Genomic DNA, 12,103 nt, shown 5'->3' on the forward strand with positions numbered 1-12,103 from the left:
CGTTGATGTATGTGAATGTATAGTACTTTTTTATTTTTTCTTATTTTCTGGACCTATCTTACTTATTTTATTCAACGTCACCATCATATTTTATCTGTACTAGTGTTGTTATTTTTTTTTAAATCTGGTGACCAAAGCTTCATATGCGGCTTCTTTAATGTTGCTCTTCAGTTTTTCTACCCTCCTCTTTAATTGTTCTTAAATATATTTAATCTAATTGGATTAAATAGTACCTACTTAAGTTAAAAATACGTAAATAGTTACTTTCTGGGTTTTTTATTTTTGTATGTAGCAAACTGTGGCCAATTCTCACAAAATTAGCATTTACGTTCTGGATTTTCTGTGCTAGAAGTGGGTGAATTAATTATGTCCTTATTTGTTGTTTTTTAAAACATGATTCTTTTGTTTCTTAATCTTCGTTTTTTGTTCGAACATTATCACTTTTCTTGAGTTACAAAATCACTGCATTTTAAAACACACAAGACAAATTTTAAACAAGACGAATAAATAAACAACCAACAAAATAAGTGATAATAAAGAGAATGAATGACAAACACAACAAAAAACGATAGATAAACGCATTTAGCACTAACAACAAAAGTGAAAAGAATAGAAATACTACAAAACAACAAATTTCAGAAGAACATAAATAATAATTCAATAATAACTTGACAAGGACACTAGACAAATAATTGTGGGTAAGGATTTGACCAAAAATAGAAGGGAATGAAAATCGGAAAAAGAATCTAGAAATAGAGAAAATGAAAAATGAAGAAAAAATACACAACGTAAGAAAGAACGAAGTAACAAAAGCAAGAGTAATAAAGATAATACATAGATATAAAAAGATAAAACCATTAAAGTAATAGCAAACGTGAAAAATGACTATTAATGGAAAAACTCATAGAATAATATAGAGGACCTAATATAGAAACTAGATGGCGACTGCTCCAATCCAAGGAGGCTAGGGATGCTAAACCAACATTTCATAGCCAAAGCTGTATAATTTAATGAAATTAAACTTTCATAGTTATACAAGATTTATGTATTCAGGAATAACTTTTAAGTTGACCTAGAAGCAAGCTTTGGAGTCATCGTCAAACATTAATTATTAGTCCATAATCGATGCTAGGAAACCCACAAAAATCTAAGGAGATTCGTCTAATTTAGATTCCATAGATATACAGTATTCTATAGATATACCCATCAGAGAAATTAAAGTTCCTGCAACTTGAGCGGTTCAGTTTATTCGTTCAGAAGCAGATACCAATTTTCTCTCCATTATTACTGATCCCATGTACTTGAACTGGATTACTTTGAGATTTACAATAGTAGTCGATCCATCAGTCAATGCCCTGATCTTTTTCTTCATCAATTCTCAAGCGATATAGTCAGGTTTTATTAAGTTCTAAAACTAAAATTAAAAAGCATTTTTTTGTGGAAGTACTTACCAAATAATAAAAGTTTCTACAAAATTTTAGGAATTCCTTAAAAATTTGAATTGATTTGAATTTAAATTTCAAAATCATTTAGTTCAATTAGTTATTATATAGTATATATATAGTATATTCAAAATAGCAATGAACTCACGTCATCAATATGTGCCTGTCGCAAATTGTAAATTAATTTCAGAGTCAGAGTCAATATTTTCCTTCTCACTTATAATTTTTAAACTGAGATAGAATGCTATCTAATAAGTTCGAACATCTAACCGAATCAGTCTGCCAAAGTCGTCCGGTTGTGAAACGTCGGCAAAATTATTCCAAATATTAATTATAATAAATACAGATTATAAACCGGAAAACGTGACCTGAACACTTTCCTTGTTTTAATAAATTTTAAATCGCTGTTTATTATTACTCTGATTCAAAATGCCGAAGTCAAGACTGAACACATTGCCCTTCTAATCAGCTGCACAACATATTAGCACGGACAGGGTCACAGAAATATCTCAAAAAAAATAACGAGCGCTGAACGGCTGATGAAAAACAGTGAGTAGTTTTTTCAACATAAACTTAATTTAACACAATTATTTCATAGAACTGTTAGTTTAAAATGTATCGAAGATGTGTAATGGAACTTCCAGGTACTGCTTTTAAAAGAAAACAAATTTCCAAACCATATAATAAAATCGAGGAGGAGTTTTTATTTCGATATGTGTATTTATATGAGACATGAATATTTCATGAGAGAACCAATATACCCAATGGTCACTCATGGCAAGATGATAATAAAAATAATGTTAAGACTTAAAGGTTGATGGAAAAACTCAACCTTGGAATAAAAATTGATTAGATTATTCATAACATTTTTTAAAAGTTCATTGCAGACATATTGTTCCTTATGTTGGAAACTTCGATGAACTCGATCAGGTACATTGAAGAAGAAATTGACAAATGATGGAATTGAGAACAAATGTTAGATAGGTTGAAAAAACAGCTTAGGTATTCACTTTAATAAAGTTTCCTGAATATGGGATTATGACTCAATGTTGAAAAGAAAGAAAGAATACTAACTGTTTTGTAGATATGGCAAATGCATTAGGGAGAATGCAGTGATTAAATCTAGTTTTACCAAGAAAGATATATACAGGTAGTAACATAACAAACCAAGAGGAAATACAGTTTAAATTAATAATTAATTTAATTAAAAATAAATTAATTATTTAATTGTTAATTAGACGGATTAGGTCTCCAGAGGATACCACTACATATAAAAACGCACCTGGAACTCATAGGTGGTATGGAATAGAAATAATGTAAATAAAATAAAACACAACCGTAACCTTCAAACTATTATAACTGTATAATTGATTGTAGTCTTAAATCTTTGGTAATATATGCATTAGATGAACTGCAATGATCACATTTATTATATTGTATAACAGTAGTTTTTAATTTAATTGTGTAATTTTTTATTTATAATAGTTTAATTATTTTATTTAGATTACAATTTTGTTACACGGTATAGCCAAAATAATCTAGAACTAAGAGTTGATGCGGCAACATTGTCACGTTTTGATGACATCAATTATTATCAAATGACATGAGTTCACTGCTGTTTTGAAGACTATAGAATATGATATTAAATATATCCGCCGTCCTGTTAGATTCGCTTCAACCAACAGTCTCCGGGTTGTCCTCTCCGAAATATTTACATGCTCCTCTATTTTTAAGATTTTCGAGGCAGATGTTTCTGATTTTTCGATCGGCGCGAGTTGTGCTGATTCTTTTTCTGCCATATTTGCCAATATGAATAGCTTCAAGAGGCTTTTATCATCAATTTTAATTTTAATTCGATTGACGATAGATTTTGAAAGTCCAGCAACAGCAACTATCTCTTTCTGAGAATCTGTGGAGTGTAGTAACAAAGTTTGTATCCTCCTACATTTTCTTAGAGAAGTACTCAAAGCCACCCATCCAAATTGTTGAATTGTTGAAAATCAAACCTCTGAGTATATCGCCTTTAACCATTAATAAAATGTAAATTCTTAAACAAAATATAGCAAAACCATTATTATATAGAGCAATACTTACTTTTTAATTGTTTTAGACACAAAAATCGATTTAAAATAATGAATTTATAATATCTAGACAATATAACAACAATACTGCAAAGCACTCTTTGTAACAAACAATGACTAAATGAAGAAACGTCACACAATAGACATTTTTTTTATTAATTACATCTTATATTCGATATGCTTAGTACAATCTTAATTCACAAATTAATTTATTACGATTCTTCCATTGTACTTGCATTAATATACAAGCAAGACGTGTACGGGATTAATAATACATCAGTATGTATTTCCCAAATTAGAATAACACTAATCTACTTAAGCTAAAGTTAAAAATACACTTATACACTATATATATATACTAGTTCGTGTAGTTTGGTTCGCTTCAATTTTTTGATTTCTTGCGTATTGTCCAGTATCTGTATTGCTTCTACGTTGCTGTGATTTAGCAACCTTGTTTCATGTTTTTGAGTGAAATCTTGAATCTCTTCGTTGGTTTCATAGCAATAAGCATTGGTAATTAATCGTAGAACTTTGCTTTCGGTGCGTTGGATTATTCGTTAATTTGATGTTTTAGTGCAAACCCATATATGCACGCCATAAATCCAAATAAGCATTAATATTGACTGATAAACAAATATTTTGATTTTAGATCAAGTTAAGAATATCTTCCAACTAACCAATACAGTTGCTTGACTTTCAGTCTAATCTGCTTTGTTTTTAGTCTAACATGATATTTCCAGTTTAACTTACTATCCAGATGTATTCCGAGGTATTTAGCTGATTCTGCTTGAGGAATAGGGCATTCGTCAAGCGATATAATTAAGTTTTTGTCAATTCGCCGCAACGCAAAGGTAACATGGACAGATTTGGCGCTGTTAAGCTGCATTATCAAGTCTCTAGTCCATTTGAAGATCCTGTTGACCGCTACTTGTACTTGTTCTATAGCTTTAGATAGAGATATATAATTTGCTATTTTAACTGTGTCGTCAGCAAATCTTTGAAGTACCGTTCCCTTTATTGTTGGGATATCAGAAGTATAAAGCAGACCTAGAAATTGTGCCAAGATACTACCTTGTCCAGTCGAAATAGATTTAAATACCTTACCAGAACTCCAGTCGAAATAGATTTAAATGTTGAGAATGTCTCTTCGTGCGAGACTCTATATTTTGTTCCGACAATATATGATTCCAGAAGTCGACAGTAAATCCGCGGTAGCAAATTGTTCATATTGTAGATTAACCCCAAATGCCATACTTGGTTAAAAGCTTTCGGGACATCCAGAAATATTGCAGGGCAGTATTTCTTTTCTTCGAATGCCCTTTTTCTTCGAACCGCTGTTTGTTGGTCGATTTTCGAATGGTAATTCCGAAATCTAAACTGAATATCTGGTATTTCTATAAATGGTTTAATGCGTTTTAACAGCAGTTGCTGGAATAATTTGGATATCGCAGGTAGCAGCGAAATAGGCCTGTAAGATCTAATTTGTTCTGTTAGTATGTTTAATCATTATTTTGCGAGCAATTTTAAGACTTTCCGGAATATGGTTCAGTCTCAAACAGCCATTGAATATATATTACAGCTACATCGAGCTGCTAAACAGGATTTATATCATTCTGTATTGTAAAATCTATATCATTCGGTTGAAATACGTTAGCTAAATGTTCTGCGAATAATTCCGCTTTTTCATCGTTTGCGTCGAACCCATTTATTTTAATCATTTTTAATACGAGGTACTCTAATAATTGGTCTTTTAATCGACAAATGGCGCGGGCATATTGTGTTGCCACTTCACGAAAACAAAAAAACTGATACCAGTACCTATTTAAGATTTTTTTATTATTATTTAATTAATACATTGTTACTAATAGTTTCCGTCTAACCTACAATTTGTCTTTACGATAACTTAAATCTAAGTATATAACTAGGAGGACCCATCGGCCCTAACTCAGTCTCTGGTGAAATAATGTTTATACATGTCACTGCTGAATTTTTAATATATGCGCCTCACTACACAAGAATACACAAGATCAGATAGTTTGATTCCTTTCAGTCTGTGTCCTGTTCTGGTGGTATCCAAAAGTTGCAATATTTTAATATTCGTATGAGGATGGAATCTTTCCTCACGCCCCCTTTCAATTCTCTTGATTTCTTGACTGACTGTGGGTATCTGAAGTTGTCGATGTAGGTAATCAGTCCTATATTATTTGGGTGCACCCACAATACCTCTCAGGACTTTGTTCTGAAAAATTTGTATTTTATTTATGTTACTCTTTGCAGAGCATCCCCATAATTGAACTCCGTATGTCCATATAGGTTTCAATATTTGCTTATATAATAGCAATTTATTATGTACTGATAATTGTGATTTTCTTCCAATTAGCCAGTACATTTTCCTATATTCCAATTCCAGTTCTCTCCTTTATATGTTCCGTCCAGCGAAGTTTTGCATCGAGATTCATTCCGAGATATTTAGCGTTGTTGCTATATGGAATGATATTGTTATTTAACATTATTGGTGCTTGTACGGTCTGTTTATAGGTGAACTGCATATGTACAGATTAACTTTCATTAATTCTTATTTTTCAAGCTTGCGTCCAATTATTTATATTGTCACTTGCCTGCTGTAATTTTCATGAGGCTTCTTCACTATTGTCTCCGACAGCTATCAACAAATGTAGCCATCGTAATATTTTCCGTTTGTGATATATCACAAGTGTAGAGTAGATAAAGCATTAGTCCCAGTACACTTCCTTGTGATACACCTGCTTTAGCTTCTTTTATCGTAGAGTAAGCTTCTTCTTGCTTGACTCTAAACATTCTAGTTGTAATGTATGATTTTAATAGTTCGGTGTGGTGCTTTGGTAGCATTTCCTATAGTTTATGATCAAGGCATTCATGCCAAACCTTATCGAAAGCTTGTGCTACATCTAAGAATGTAGCTGAGCATACTTTTTGACTTTCGTAGGCTTTTTCAATAACATCTGTTATTCTGTGGACCTGGTCAATTGTTGAGTGCTTGTTAATAAACACAGACTGGTGTGTTGGTATTAGGATTTTTCTCTCTATGATCGGTTTTATCCTTTTCAACAGGAATTTTTCAAAAACCTTAGATATTACTGGCAGCATTGATATAGGTCTATAGGCTTTTATTTCGTATGGTGACTTCCCAGGTTTTACGATCATTATAATTTCCGCTATCTTCCAAATGTCTGGGACATGTTTTAATCTAAATGCTGTATTGATCAAGTTGGTGGTTTTTATAATTCTCTTTCTTGGTAGTTTTTGGAGTAATTCTCCTGTTATTAAATCATAGCCTGGTGATTTCCTGGGGTTAATGTCAGTTTTAATAACTTTGGTTAACTCTTTCGGCGTGACTAATTCACTCATCGAATTTTCAGCTTCTATGTCCGGCATATTATGTTCAATGTTAGTTTCGTTTGGTTTGAAAGTTTTTCTAGATATTCAGCAAATGCTTCTGCTTGTTGGTCATTGTAAATCGCCCGTAAAAGCGAATTCCCACATAGGTCTCTCATAGGTGGACTTTACTGTGTAGACATGAGCGCTTTAGATATTTTGTAGACCTATTTATGATAAAATAATCCTTTTAAAACAACATCATTTATTCAATTTACCTAAATCAATATCTATAGTACCTATTAATTTGACCACCTACTGTATGTGAGATCGAATTCTATGCCTTTTTGTTTTGTAGATTGTTTATGATCTATTTAGGAACACAGTTTTCAAATTAACAATTTCGACGACGAAAAAAAAACCATAACGTTTTATCCTAAAACATTTTTAAACTTGTTCAAAACAACTGACCCTTTCACAAAAATCGAGGTCAATTATATTAATTAAGCATTGATTAAAAGACCTACCTAATTTAGTATTAGCATTACAAGTCAAATGAAGTTAATTTTTTTCTTATTTAAACTTATCCCCTGTTATATGTTGCTCAGGTCTTTAGCTTCCGAAAATTAATTTTATTTTTATTTGAAAATCGAAAACTCCTGCCGGAACTTACCTGTTATAAAAAGGCGACGTCTAAAGTGGGTAGAAACTTTAAACTTATCCAATATCTTTAGGTTCTCCGGAATGAAAAAGAGCGAACTTCCCTGATGAATATCAACAAATAATAAACAAAGTTTCTTAAACGAGACTTGTTGTTATCCTGGTTTTCTTCGGAAATCGTTTAATCTTTTAAAATTGTTTAAGGACCCAGTTTAGGTAAAAGTTTGTTTACCTTTCTTGAAAAAAATATACTCCGAAATATCTGGTCAATTGTCATTGGAACAAAATGGCAATAAATGTTAATCAATAATATTTATATATAAATTATTTGACTAATTTATTATATCTATAAGAGGTTGCACTCTAACCTATTCGTCATTTTATTTTTCTAAAAATGGTACTAATTGTTTATAAACTTATCTGAATGTTCATGTATCATGTATCACCTTTTTCGTATATTTACATTTCTTCAAAATGTTAGTGTCAGAACATTTTGCAATCGATAAAATAATACATAGTGCAGTAGTATTTCTTTTTTATGTCGTATCAAAATAAATTTATGAACGCTCATGTAAAGTATACACAAAATTTTCATCTCCAATTAGAACATGCAACATATCAACACCAAAACCAATAACAAAACACCAAACATATGTGCACCATGCCTAAGTGAAAATTCTAATCTATTTGGATTCTGGTATATTTGAAATATAGGTTATTTTAAAACGAACAAAGCATATTTCCGTGAGTATAAACAACGCTTGAATCTCAACCCACATTCTGAACCAAAACAAAAGGTTATTGTACGAACCTATCGACCATACATCAATTAATGTCTAGAGGAAATTCAATTTGAATTTTAATTATGGACATGTATGTAAAATTATGAAGTTAAATTAAAATTGTTCCTAATTCTTGCAACGTATTTCTCATTATTGCTGACGTTTTTTGAAACGGACTCTCATGTAAATGATTGAATTAGTATTCATCGAGGTAACAATAATAGTTGATATGAATTTTCACACTACTGGTAACAGTTAACTTTTTTAAAATATTAAATGATTTTCATACAGTTTCAGTAAACGAATATGTTTAATTTTCATTAAATTCAATAAGGTATAAATTAAAAATGAGTTACCAATTTAATTATGCTTAACATTTTCTTAGCGATTTGTTATTTTATTTTCTAAAAATGGTGCTAATTGTTCATAAACTTATCTGAATGTTCATGTATATCTATCATCTTTTTCGTATATTTACAGTTCTTCAAAATGTTAGTGTCAGAACATTTTACATTCGATAAAATAAAACATAGAGCAGTAGTATTTCTTTTATAGATAGTATCAAAATAAATTTATGAACGCTTGTGTAAAGTGTAGACAAAATGTTCATCTTCAATTAAAACAAGTTACGGAATTTAAACATAATCATGCAAGATATCAACACCAAAACCAATAACAAAACACCAAACATCTGTGCACCATGCCTAGGTATTTCATAAGTCTGTGTAAGTGATATTTCTAATTAAAATTTTGGATTTTCGTAAACTGTGGTCCCAATGAGTATCACAGTTGCTACAGCGAAGTAAATATAGAATGCTTTAAAACGACCAAAGCATCTTTCCATGAGTATAAACAAAGCTTGAATCTCAATCCACATTCTGAACCAAAACAAATGCTTGTTATGGGAACCCATCGACCATTAATGGCCAGAGATTGGTCAAGAAGACTCTTTTGGAAATTCAAATAGAATTTTCATTATGGATATGTATGTAAAATAATGAAGTTAAATTAAAATTGTTCCCAATTCTTGCAACATATTTCTCATTATTGCTGACGTTTTTTTGGAACTGACTATCATGTAAATGATTGATGAACTAGTATTCATCGACGTAACAATAATAGTTTATATAGATTTTCACACTACTGGTAACAGCTACCTTTTCAAAATATTAAATTTGAAAGATCTTATCCTATTTTACATTCTGTTTAATCTATATATGGCAATATTTAAGAGGTTATTCTAGTGAAGAATTTTGAAAAATTAGACTTTTCCATATTTTCAAAACTTATGTGTCCCGAGAATATTTTGGTAGACATTGCTATTTAAGGTCCCAAAATCTAAATGGGATTAGAGCTTAAACGATATTCCTTTCAAAGCCTTTTTGTACTTTTTTCGAAACGGTTAACGTGATGCCTCAAGTTCTACCGATTTACGAGGGTGATTCAAATATGACGGAGACAAATGCTGTAGATGGTGCGCATGTATGTTTTAAAGATCGTGGTTGGAGTATGTGATAACTACATGTAGGCTGCCATCGCACCATATATGGGAACTATGCCTGTTAACATGCTTGATAATAATATATTGATAATAGAAAAAATATCATATATACATGCTGCGAAATCGTGCAACTTAGCATCAGTGATCATATAATAAACAACAAGTTCACCGAGAGATTTTGACAATTTTATTTTACTGCAAATCTCTTAGATGTTAAGCGTGCTTCAAAGTATAATCGACAATGATTTTGAATTCAAAAAATGTGCAAAATATAACAACTAATTAGGAAACATAATAATGAAATAAACTTCAAATAAAACCTTAACACTGGATAGATCGTGAGTCTGCTTGATTTTCAGATTTTATTACCTTCAGTTCCAGTAGTCAGTAGTCAATTGAGTCGCTTCTTTTTGCTCTTCACTCACATCTCCCAAAATTCTGAAAACTAGATTGAAGTGTTAATTAGAATATGCACTTTTAGACACATTAGGTAACCTACAGCTTGAAGTGCTCTTAGCATTCTTTTGACGATTTGTTTGTAGTTCTTTATGATTACCTAGAAGTTCCTATGACTTCCTTAAAAGCAGCTTTCATTTTGAGTATGTTTGACCATTATTTGTTATTTGACCATTTAATATCTCGTCCGACGAAAATAACTTCCTTCATTTCTGAGCGACTTTTCTGACTACTTAAAACTGAAAACTGAAAACCTCGAACTATGTATTTGAAGAAAAATACATCTTTGGGAGAGATTTTATAAATTGCTTCATCAATCGCAACTTTATATGCAGCGGTGATAACTAATGACTCTATATGTAAGTAACAATGTTTCTTAAAACACGTCATTTTCACCAACTTTAAGCTTTCTTGGAGGCTAACAATTTCTGTTTTAGATACCTTTCTGATTTTCTCTGTCTTTGCTATCCCATAGATACAAAAAGTAAGCAAATTTGGTAAATACAACTTGTTGTCCGAGCAACATGCACAAAATTTTAATAATCGCCGCATACCTGAAAACCATTGCTTTCATATATTAATCTTTATATCCTGGATATTTTATATTATTTTCGTTTTCAATATACCAAATTACATATAAAACAAATGAAAATATATAAACAGCTTTTTTGTTGTAGACTTGTATATTTGGATCTCTCTAATAATTTATTGTGAAATGTCTTTAAAATGTAAATTTAATTTATTGTATAAATAGATCATTCAAATATTTAACATTAATATAGTTTGTCTTTTTGTCCCTTTTTTGCACACAACAAATATAATGATACTATATGTAATTTACTAAAAGCAAACGTACTCCATCAACACACAAGAACATCGACTTCGCGATTTCTGAACATGAGTGTGTCAAAAAATCACCCCCAGTCTGAGAAATGTTTACCCATCGAAAGGTAAATTAATATGCGGCATTCTAATTTCGCCAAAGAAAATCACTTTGACAATAGCGGGTGAAATCTGAGTGAGTTTCATTTTCTACTGTTGTGGCAAGGAAAATCAAATATCAGACAGTCAATTTTGCGCTTCCAAACTCTACGACGTTAAACATGTGGCAAAGGCACGTAGTCAGACACGTTCTTAGGACAATTAGGTTTCCGTTAATGTATGGAAATGTCGCGAAATTAGTTCCTAACTTCACGTCATCCCAGAGACGCAATTTAGTTTAACTGTCTATCGGGGGGCATAAGTATTACCCTGTTGAGCCAATCCCGACGAACACATGCGTCGGTAAAAGTGAGACGGGCAATTTGTACCGTATTATTTATTAATGATGTTGAAAATTGCTCACTCAATTTTCAACACGCCTACACCCACCACTTGATAAATCCAAAGTAAACAAGAAATTCAATTATCTGATTTGCATCAAAGAGATAACATATATAAATAAATATATATATATATATATATATATATATATATATATATATATATATATATATATATATATATATATATATGTATATATATATATATATATATGTATATATATATATATATATGTAAATTTAATTTATTGTATAAATAGATCATTCAAATATTTAACATTAATATAGTTTGTCTTTTTGCCCCTTTTTTGCACACAACAAATATAATGATACTATATGTAATTTACTAAAAGCAAACGTACTCCATCAATATACAAGAACATCGACTTCGCGATTTCTGAACATGAGTGTGTCAAAAAATCACCCCCAGTCTGAGAAATATATATATATATATATATATATATATATATATATATATATATATATATATATATATATATATGAC

This window comes from Rhynchophorus ferrugineus, unplaced genomic scaffold, assembly GCF_030347505.1.
Source record: "Rhynchophorus ferrugineus isolate W39M unplaced genomic scaffold, kcgeb_rfMv2 rfM1, whole genome shotgun sequence".
NCBI classification, from domain to species: domain Eukaryota; kingdom Metazoa; phylum Arthropoda; class Insecta; order Coleoptera; family Curculionidae; genus Rhynchophorus; species Rhynchophorus ferrugineus.